The sequence below is a fragment of the Pogona vitticeps genome, chromosome 13 (genome assembly GCF_051106095.1).
Source record: "Pogona vitticeps strain Pit_001003342236 chromosome 13, PviZW2.1, whole genome shotgun sequence".
Classification (NCBI taxonomy): Eukaryota; Metazoa; Chordata; class Lepidosauria; order Squamata; family Agamidae; genus Pogona; species Pogona vitticeps.
Genome location: NC_135795.1, coordinates 6,091,338 through 6,102,349, shown reverse-complemented (window position 1 = coordinate 6,102,349; position 11,012 = coordinate 6,091,338). Strand labels below are relative to the sequence as shown.

General features: G+C 47.1%; 2 long non-coding RNA genes across 2 annotated transcripts; both read left to right on the top strand.

The window, feature by feature from the left end:
• The first annotated feature begins 312 nt into the window (after positions 1–312).
• Positions 313–3,332, top strand: LOC144584691 (uncharacterized). Its single transcript, XR_013539106.1, has 3 exons — positions 313–1,860; positions 2,697–2,926; positions 3,042–3,332. It is a non-coding gene; the product is annotated as an uncharacterized LOC144584691 (long non-coding RNA).
• Positions 3,333–6,244: 2,912 nt separating this feature from the next.
• LOC110086919 (uncharacterized) lies at positions 6,245–8,743 on the top strand. Its single transcript, XR_012081729.2, has 2 exons — positions 6,245–7,102; positions 7,188–8,743. It is a non-coding gene; the product is annotated as an uncharacterized LOC110086919 (long non-coding RNA).
• The last annotated feature ends 2,269 nt before the right edge of the window (positions 8,744–11,012 follow it).

The window sequence follows — 11,012 nt, the reverse complement described above, 5'->3', positions numbered from 1 at the left end:
CTTGAAGGTGATTTGATTGGTTCATGATGATGCCTGAGCTTTTTAAAACAATGAGTCTATTGTTATGTCGCCCTGAAGGGGGAGGGGGGTCTTGACAATAGTCACTGGGAGGCAAGCTGGCTTAGGCAGCTGATTTTAACTGGCATTGTTGTTGTTGTGGTTGTTGTTGTTGTTGTGGTTGTGGTTGTTGTTGAGTCCTTTAGTCATATCCGATTCTTCGTGACCCTATGGACCAGAGCATGCCAGGCCCTCCTGTCTTCCACTGCCTCCCGGAGTTGAGGATATCAAAATAGGTAACTGCTTCCCCCCCCCCCCCCATTTGTATATGGGATCCATCCATCCATCCGTCTGTCCGTCCATCTGCCTGCCTGCCTGCCTATCATCATGTCTTATTTGTTTTATTTTATTTTATTTAACTTATATGCCGCCCAAAGGTTTCTGGGTGGCTTAAAACTTTGGCTTCAGCTGCTAAAATAATTTCCCTGGCTTTAGGGCACAAACACAGAAATGTAAGTAACAAGGGCTGCCAAACTAGGTTGTTTGTTCCTATACATCCAGATGGTCTGTGCCCTTAATGATTGCAAAGGGTCCTTCCTGGGGGCCACGGGCGAGGAATTTACAAGATTTTCGGAATTTGGTCTGTGCCCATTAGAAATGCTTCTGCTTCAACCTTTCGTAGGGATCGTGTGATGTGTTCGGTTCATTCCTCAAATGCTGTGTGAGGCAAGAAGCTTCCTGAGAGGAGCAAAGAAATCAGAAAAGCAGCGAGGAATTAAAAAAAAAAACAGATTAAGAGGCAAAACATACAAAAAAAGAGGGGGAAGGAGAAAGCAAGTGGAAGATGGAAGGGAAGGGGCTCAAATAGGAAAGGACAGACCCAAAGAAAGAAAAACAGGCAAGCAGAAAGGCATGGATGAAATTTAACCTTAGTCAGAATGGAAAGAAAAAAGAAAAAAAGGAAGGCATAAATGGAAAAGCATAGAAGAAATAAGACCGATGGCAGCAGCTCCTTAAAGAAGAAAGAGAGCCTCGGTCCTTGACGTTTCCTAATGGGAAGTGTTCTTCCCCATCAGCCATTGCATCATCATAATCATCGGAATCCTCTCCCATGGATTCTGTGTTCTGAAAGTTCCAGGTCTCAACTGTCGTAACCGTCATTCTCTGCTATCATTTGAAGAGGCAAGACAGAAAACCTAACAAGTTTGAAGGGGAAAGCTCTCCTGCTACCCCACTTTTTGTCATCAAGAGTGTCTTGTTTTTCTAGTTATAGAAGGAGGAAAAAAAAGTGGGAGGTGGTGGTGGGGAAACAGGGGATTAAGGATTGTGGTCTCCAAATGAATTCATTTGATGCTCCTGTCAAGATTTCAAGGGGAAGAGAGTGATCTGTAGCTACAGAAACCTTCTTCCTGTCTTACACCTGAAACCTAAAGCTTGTTCAGCTTAAATTTTGTCATTTAACAGCACTCCCTCCTGTAACTTTGAAATCCAAAAGTAAAAATTGAATTCCCAGCACTGATGAAACTCAACGTCTACAGTTCTCTGAAGGCTGATTTTCAGTCAAGTTTGATTTTTCTGACAGAACCAAAGTCAGATCAGCCGCGTATGAGCATCTTAATTTGTTTGAGACCTATTTTCTGGGAGACATGTCTGTACTATTGTAACAATGCATTAAGCATCATCCTTGATTGGACTCCCTGATTTGTTTTTGCTGAGAGATTGCCACAGATGATAACAAGAGACAAGCAACGCCACTGAGAAGGGAGCTGAAGGAAAATACCACTGAATTGGGAATTAAAATTTAACAGGAAAAGAAGGAACGGATGTCTGGAAGAAATGGAAAGGAAAACTGATATGTCAAGGGTGAGAAAGATGAGCAGGAAAGGACATGTGGGTATCAAAGACGGGAGGAAGCAAGAGTCTGATCTAAGTGTCTGTGAAAGAAATGAATGATGCTGCGTTGCTTTGACAAAATGTTTCCTTCAAACCATTTGGCAAAGAGTCAAATGAGGAGATGCAATTTAACACATTAAGGAGCACTCCAGCCAGAAACAAACATTAGAGATAGCCTATGATTAGAAGAGGGAAATTGTTGATTAATGCTAAAGTCTGAACACCACAATATCATCTTCTCTCATTCTGGGGAATATGCAGATTGCTTGCTTTCTTTGGTGACTGGTCCCCAGGACTTAAACAAAGGATTCATTTGAAATCTGTTTTCACAGACATAAAAATACTGCCTGAATCACCTGTCCTACCTCATGAATTGTGCTTTCAGTTCTAATTACGGGCTATCTCTAATGTCTGTTTCGGCCCTCAGAGGGACATCAGGAAATAGTCCATATTGAAGCCCTAGTTGAATCTTGCAAAGAGAGGTTGCACTGGGAAAATACATCATATGCTTCAACTTGGATTATATATTTTAACTTGCATCCTTGCACTGAGCAGGGGTTGGACCTAATGGCCATATAGGACCCCCCCCAAACTCCATTATTTTATGGTTTGATGAATAGCGAAGGAAGTTGCCTTTTAGCAACAAGCCAGAAATGGTCCAGCGAGAACTCCTAACCTGTTGTGCAGCTACTAGGTTAGGTTTGCTTGTGGGTTTGCATAATCGGACGAAGGGCATTTATTGGATGTAGGGCCCTTGTAACTGGACCCATCTCGTACTGCAGAAAAAAGAATTTTCTCTTCTCTAGGTGGGACAACTGCACTCAAGCGATGCCACATGGAACCTCCCCAACATAAGGTATGACAAGTTACAGGTGTGCCAAAGAAATTGCCCCCCCCCAATGGAATGGAAGCGCTTTGGATGGGTGCAGAGGTGAGTATTTCTTGGTGCCTTGTGCATCCATTGCCAAGAGGAACACAGATCTGAATGCTGCAGGTCGGGATGATCAAAACGCCACGGCAGATGATTCATGGCAAGGTAAAAGAAATGGACTGACATTTCTAGAATCCGGTTGCGTGAATGATGATAAAGTGCCCCAGCCAAACCATAGGTGAGCATAGATTCTACCTTTTATTTCCTCTTTTTTTTGTAGCCAATTTACAGGTTGCAATAATAACAGAGCCATACCCTTCTCAGTAAGGAAGTGCGGAAGCCCTGCCCCATTCCTCTGGCTGGCTCCTGCTGGCGAGTGGTGTGGAGCAAGGAGAACAGGTGGAGGGAAGGAGCAGTAGGCAAAGAACCGGCTGGGCGAAGCAGCCACGGAGCGGAGCAACAGGAAAGCGGGCCGTGCGAATGACGACAGGAAGGCTGAGAAGGACAATGTCTAGGATGCTGGGAAGACGTGATGGGTTCGCTATCATCATCAATTATTATTATTATTATTGGTATTGTGTTGGTGGTGTTGTGTTGGTGTTGTTATTGTTGTTGTTATTTTGTTATTATTGTTATTGTTATTGTTGTTTTGTTGTTGTTATTGTTGGTGTTGGTGTGTTGGTGTGTTGTTGTTGTTATTGCTATTTTGTTGTTATTGTTATTGTGATTATTGTTGCTGTTGTTGTTTTTGGTGTGTTGGTGTTGTTATTGTTGTTGTTGTGTTGTTATTGTTATTGTTGTTATTTTGTTGTTATTGTTATTATTGTTGTTGTTTTGTTGTTGATATTGTTGGTGTTGGTGTGTTGGTGTTGTGTTGTTGTTACTGCTATTTTGTTGTTGTTGTTGTTGTTGTTGGTGGTGGTGGTGGTCTGTTGTTATTATTGTTATTGTTATTATTGTTGTGTTGTTATTGTTGTTGCTGCTGCTGCTGTTGTTGTTGTGTTGTTGTTGTTATTTTGTTGTTGTTGTTGTTGTTTTGTTGTTCTTGTTGCTATTATTGTTATTATTATTTGCCTCCTACAAAGATAGCAGAGATCCCTGAGAGGCATTAGGGCTCCCATGATGGATTGGTTGCGGTTGCAGTTCTCTGGTAGGAAGGATCTGGGTGGTTGGAGGACAACAGGCAGGGACCTGCATGTTCTGGTGGGTGTGGAATCCCTTCAAGGGAGCCAGGGACTCCCGTCAAAGAGCTCAGGGGTTACTCTAGCTCCGGGGGGCAATTCTTGCCCTTGCCCCAGGGTGACAGGGAGGCAGAGAGTGGCATTCACCCACGTAGACTCCAACATCCTGCAATTCTGGTGCTCTTCCAGTGGGACCTGAGAAGGTGGTGGCTTTCATCATGTTTTATTCATTTTATTAGATTTCTACCCTGCCCATATGGACCAAAGGTCTACTCTGGGCGGCATATTTCGGCCACCTGGTGGACTGGATCCAGCCAACGCTTGATTGGCTCATGCTGCTATAATGCGATTAGTCAGGAGGATGGAGGGAAAGGGAGGACAGCCCGTTGGCGGGCTCGAGGGAGCGGGGTTTTCACTCCAGTCCATAGGTGGGGCATACGAAGGGAGGAGATGCAGGGCAGGGCCTCAGATTGTATTGGTCAGCATTCCTGGACGTAGCGGTGTGAGGACCAAGGACCAGTGGGTGGCGAGTGGCGAGGAGAGGAAGCAGTGGAAGAAGACGCACTGAGACAAAGCAACCGCGAAACGGTGCGATTAGGACAGCAGGGACCGAGAGCAGCGACAGGGAAGCCGAGAAGGATAGCGTTTGGGATGCTAGGAGGAGATGAAGGGCTTGTTGTCATTTTATTACCTACTGTAGGGGGCCATCTTAGGACTCTGTGAACAAAAAAAGAGATGATTAGCAGCATATAGACATAAACCTCTGGGGTATACGCCTATATATCCAAAAGAGGAAAGGCTGAAATTGTGCGCAGAGATGGGTGGTCTCGGGAATCTTGAGAGACGTTAGGGTTGCCATGATGGATGAGTTGCAGCTCTTGTTCTCTGTTGGAAAATGAGCCTTGCCTAGCTCTAGTGGCAGTCTGGATCAATGGTATGGATCCGGGTGGTTGAAGGGCAGTTGGTGGAGACCGGTATGTCCTGATGGTGGTGGAATCCCTTAAAGGGAGCCAGGAAATCCAATAAAGAGGCCATGAACTACTCTCGCTCAGTCCTGCGCTTGCCCTTGAGTGGCAGGGAGCCACAGAGTGGTACATGCCTGCATGGCCTTCAGAGGTCTGCAATTCCAGGTGCTCTTCCAGAGCAACTTGAAAAGATGATGTCTTCCCTCAGGAGCATCCAGGCTGGTGGATTTGAGGAGCGGAGCTTTCCCGCTAGTCTGCCAGGACAGCATTAAAAAAGGGGGGGAGGAGACGCAAGGCAAGACCTCAGTTTGTTTCTGTCCACGATGCTGGATGGAGGGGTGGCAGGACCATGGAGCGGCGAGGGACGAACCGCAAGAAGTGGACGCGGAAGAGGTACTGAGGCGAAGCACGGAGGCAAAGCCACGGTGAAGTGGAGCAACAGGACGGCGGGCAGCGAGAGCAGCAACGGGGAAGCTGAGAAGAAGAGCATTTGGGAAGTCAGGAGGTCACTGTCCGCTTGCCGCCATTTTGTTGCCTCTTGTGAGGGCCCCATCTTGGACTATGGTGTGTTGCCTCTGTGGTCACAAGGCTGAAATCCTGTGCAGGGGTGGGCGGGCTCGGCCATCCTGGGAGACATTAGGGCTGCCATGATGGGTGAGTTGGCGTTGTTGCTCTCCGGTGGGAGCTGAGCCTTGTAGAGATCGTTTGGGAGTTTGGAGCATTGGGGTGGCTTCCGAAGCTTGGAGGACAGCCGGTGGGAACCTGCGTGTCTTGGTTGGTATGGAATCCCTTTAAGGGGGAGGCAGGGCTGCAGCCATGAACTGCCTTAGCTGGGGGTGTCTGGATCCTGCCCTTTGGGAGATGGAGCCACAAGAGTGGTCTCCAAAGGTCTGCCATTCCAGGTTGTCCTTTAGAGGGATCTGAGAGGTGGGGTGGCATTCAGGGCTCTTGTTGAACTGGATCCGGTCCCAATGCTAGGCGAGATGATGTGTGTGTTGGGGTGTGTGTGTTTATTCCTAGGACTGTGCCTGCTAGGCCAACAGGAACACACCTGGGGCCTGCTTTCTGGCTGGGGCGGCAGCCTGGTGTCCAGATCTGGTCCACACCGCCCTAGCAGCTGCAGGATCAGGGGCCAGCCTGACCCAGGAGTGGCCTGGTGTTTGCAGGATCAGGCCCTGGCCTGTGTAGCAGCTGTTGGGCCACTCATGAGGCTCACCTGGCAACCTGGAGGGAAGGCCTATTTAAGGAGTGGTTTTTCCCTCCCCGAACTTGCCTTGGCAACAAAGGTTTTTGGGCTGTGCTTTGCTGCTCCTGAGCGCTGCTGTCCCTGCGTTCCAGTGTTCCTGCGTTCCTGCCTTGATCTCTTTGCCTGCCTCTGGCATCTCTGTGTCTGGATTCCAGTGTTCCTGTACCTGTTCCTCCCCCTGCCTTAGTCCTTGCTTCCTCCTGCTGGTCTCCTGTATCTTGGCCCCTTGTTCCGGCTCCCTGTTCCCAGTCCAGCAACCTGGCTCCCAGCCTGGTGCTCTCGCCTCTGTTTGGTCACAACTAGCTGTGTAGTGAGTGTCTTTGGACTCGATGCCCTGCGTGGCAGATGAGTTCTCGGTGCCTTTGTCTGTGGTGAGAGCCTGCCTGGGAGACCTTGGACGTTGACACCTGGTTTTATGTCAGTGTGGTTGTGGAATCCCAGCAGGACAGATCTATGGGGCAGTGCTATCTCAAACCCTGGGAGCGTGAAGCCTGGTCAGGTTGAACTGGCAGACTATGATTTGCCAGCACCATCCGGGGCAAGGAAGACTGCTGGCTAGGGGACCTGAGGGGCAGAGTTTTCCCTCCGGTCTGCCAGCGCATAAGAAAAAGGAGGGAATGCGATGCATGGGGCCTCTGTCCGTATTTATCTGTGTTTCTGGATGGAGCAGCGGTGGGACCACAGAGCGACGAGTGGCGAGCAGAAGTGGGGGAAGAAGAGGAAGCAAGGCGAAACGCCGAGGGGAGGCAGCGGCGAAGCAGAGCAACAGGACGGCGAGAGCACAACAGGCAAGCGGAGAAGGACAGCGTCTGGGACGTCAGGAGGACAATCTGCACTCGCCAACATGTTGTTGCCTCTTGTGAGAGTTTCTAGTTTCGTTGCAGAGTTTATGAGAGGAGATGGAAGAGAGAAGAGTTAACGGCAGCACGGCTAAGAAAGAAAACTAAAGGTGATCATTTAGATGACATATCCATTTCTTAAAAGATTCTCCGTCATTTGACAGTGAATGATTTTGCATTTTGTTTGCATTTCAGGTTTGCTTGTGAAAGGCATAGTACCAGACAACAATAGGGCTTGAACACATCAGATGAGTAGCAAAGAAAAAACAGCTATTACTATGACTTCAGATAGGATTGGGTTGATAGGACTATTATGAATTCCACCATATCCAAAGACACATGAGGAGGTAAGTATTTCAGCTTCTGCGTTGGCCTGTTTGGATTGCAAACCTGTCTTCTCTGTTCCAATTCATTGAGCAGGTTCTGGCCATCAGTGATGAGAGTGGGCGTAGAAGAGACTGGGAAACCTCATGAGTAAGTAATGATTCCTGAGTCACGATGTTCTTACACAAAAGCTTTATTTCACAGCCATCTTCTAATCTGGAGGAGAACGGAAGCACCTTCCCGGACAAACAAGACAGCAAAACATCTCACAAGGAGATCAATGACAACGGTACAAAGGACCCTCCATGTATGAGCTCTTTCTGTTGCAAGGAGTGTATTTTGGTAACAATCTGGAAAGCAGGTTTATGATGGAACCATGATAGCTACCATAACAATTCAGAGTGCTGCTACACAGCAAGGGAAATGTGAATTTACTCACATCCACTTGCTGTGAAGTCACACCAGGGGATCCAAGTCTGTTCAATTTAAGTGACTACACAGGGAGTCAGAAGAAAAGCTTTGTTTAGTCCTTGTTTGAAACTCGATAGGAGGCACAGTTAAAAGGAACTGCCTATCAAGCTGTAACAAGGGTTTCCTCCTCTCATTTCCTCCTCTTGTTAGCTGTGTGTGTGTGTTTACGTCCCTTAGTGCATCTGTACTGGCACTTTGATAATATTTCCTGGTGCTGCAATGCAGGAAAAAAGCATCTTCCTGAGAGAGGCTTTGCTTGCCTTCAGAAAAAAAAGTATGTGAAGACTTTCCAAGAAAGGCCTTATTTTATGCTAGGAAGGAAGGGAAGGAGGGAGGGAAAAGGAAAAGAAAGGAAGGAGTTGGTGGTCTTTGCTCGCTGTTCTTGACTGTGAGCCGGCACAATGACTTTTCTGCATTGGTTCAAGAGATCTCATGGCTGAATCATTGTGAATTGATAATTTTTTAAAGAAGCCCCAGCAGTGGAGGGAAAAACTAGATGGGGGAGGGGGGAGACTCCAGGCTGATTCTCATTTCCCTTTGCATTGTGTAATTAACATAAAAATGCAAATCATGCTGCCCCAAATCCATAGCACAGAGTGTAGGCTCTCTTAAAGGATAGCCATAGAACTAAGAATGTGGGTGCATTGGGTGTGTGTGTGGGGGTTCTAGCAGTAAATAGTGGTTTAGCCAAGGTCATTGCCAATGGATTGGAAGGATCTGGCCCTTGTTGCCATGCCCGGGGTAATACTGATCGCCGCTTCCGGGGTCGGGAAGGAATTTTCCTCCAGATCAGATTGGCCAGAGATCCTGGAGGTTTTTCGCCTTCTTCTGGGCATCCAACATCGGTTATACATATTAATCTTATATGAATTTTAGAGTAACAACATATTTGACAACTGAACTCGTCAAATAACAATACCATCTTAACAGAAAATTAATAAAAACCACCAATCAGACTTCTGCCTCTGTGTTTTTTTTCCATTGGTATTATAAGTAGGTGGTTGATAAACCTTACAAGAGAAAGGCTTCCTCTCTACTTAGGAGGCATGATGCTTATGATGATTAAATAATGTGCATTCATGGGGAGCGCCTTCCCAGGAGAGACGCAGTGGGGTGGGAGTAGATTCCGCTCTCTTTATGGATTACAGATTCCACCATTTGGCGGCCGTACTGAATACTGGGATTTGTAGTCCAAAAAGGCAACTTTCTCAAAATCTGGGTCGGGAGGAGAGTGCGGAATCTCTTCCCCTCAAGGCCATTTTGCCTCGGAGAGCTTGCCTGCGCAACCAACAATAAATCTGACTGGAGAGGAGTTACCTTGGAGGAGAATCTACAGAGGGAAGTGTAGGGTGAGGGGAAAGTTAAGCCACCCGGCTTCATTTCCAGTAGGGGCTGGGGAAATTTCAAGACTAGGGACCCGTATCTCGTGATGTAGTGGTTGAACCTGTCCTTCAGCCTACAGACCTAAGGTGAAGCAACATCAGTCAGGAGCTGCATTAAGAGAGCTATAGCACAGTGCAAGCCTTCCAGAAATTGGGCCATTCTCATCTCTCACAGCCTTGTGTGCGATGCCTTGAGTCACACCCAAAACAGTTTGTTCTTTTGTGCCTCCTGCTTGGACGGCCTTGCCAGTGTTATTCGACACGCAATCCTTATTTTGCAGCAAGACAGCAGTGACCTGTATCTTTCAGAAACCAGTAGAAGAGAATATTTCACAGCTATGGCTTCTCATACAGGAGTGTGATAAATTGGCAGGGTCCCTCTACAACATAAAACTTAAAGGCAGTAAGGACTACAAGGATGTAGAGTTGTGAAGTCAGCAGCTCTCTCGGTATATTGAGGCAGCTGAGGGAGGACCGCTGAAATGTGGGCACCGTGGACAGCTGCATGTTTGTTCTGCAGAATCACCTGTTGATCCTTAAGACGATGGATGCATCTTCTCGGTCTGATGTCAAAGTTTGGACCATTCTGGCCTTCGGTTGACCCTTCTAGGAACCCAGATTGAATCCAGCCTCCTGGTTATACTGTTCTTACCTTCCTTGACACATTCACACACCCTCAAAATGTTAGGACAGCTAATCTACCTCTCTCTCACGCACACGCACACACAGAGAGAGGGGGGGGGGGGACTGAAAGTATCGCAAAGGAAATCCCAATAAATGGGCCCAGAATTGGGGCAAAACATAGTTAATAAGGTAAAGGTCTGAGCCAGATACACTTTTTTTTTTGGCAACCAGACAGACACCTTGCAAAAGTGTCTCCAGTAGCCGCAACAGTTAATAGTACTTCCTCAGTACATTATCTATAGCACACATGACAAGTGGAGAATTTCTTGGAATCCTATATTGCTGGTGGGGCTTGTTGGGAGGAGCTCACTAGGAGATCCCTCTCCCTCCTGGCCCTTCATTGTTGCTACTAAGCTTTGTGTGTCAATGAGACTAAGGAGTCAAGATGCTGAGGCTTCGCTCCTGCTCCAGATGGCATGCTGGCGCCAAGGGCATGCACCCACCGGCTCTCGCCCCTTACTTAACTCCTGGAGGGTTGGTGGTTAACACTGGGCAACAATAACACTGATACAAACACACTGACCCAGTAAACCCTGGTGCCAGCTCAGAAAAGGTGGAGGTCGGTGTCCACAGAAAAAATTAGACTTGCTCTAGTGCTGCTTGCTCTGAGATTTCAAAGAAGGAGAGGGAAAATGGCCATTCCATGAGACTTCAGCCGACATCCGGAGACCTGGTAACCTTAATAGATCCACAGCATTCATAACACCAAGCTATTGACACTCTTCTGCTACAGAGGAATAATGAAGAGATCCGTTTAGACCTGCTACGTAAATGCCTGGTCGTTGTGGATTTGGGTGGCTCACTGTGGACCTGGTCACCTCATCCCAAAATTTTGTTTTTTTCCAGCTGCTTGCTCACTTGGTTACAACAGACAACACATCTGACAGCTACTTAAGAAAAATTAACTGGTTTTCTCAGTGCCTTGCCTGGACACATCTGAAAACATCTGGACTCACAAAAAAAAGACATTAAACCAAAAAAGCTCCTTGACCCCTGAGGCTATGCATTTAAAATGAAGTAGAGTTTAAAATGCTACATCTTTTTTTTCCTGTCTTTTGATTTTTATGTTGTTTTTTTTAATTCTCCTGCTTCTCTGATATGCGTTACAGTGAGACTGGGGGGGGAAAAAAGCGATTTTTCTAGGGGCGCCTTTTGCGCC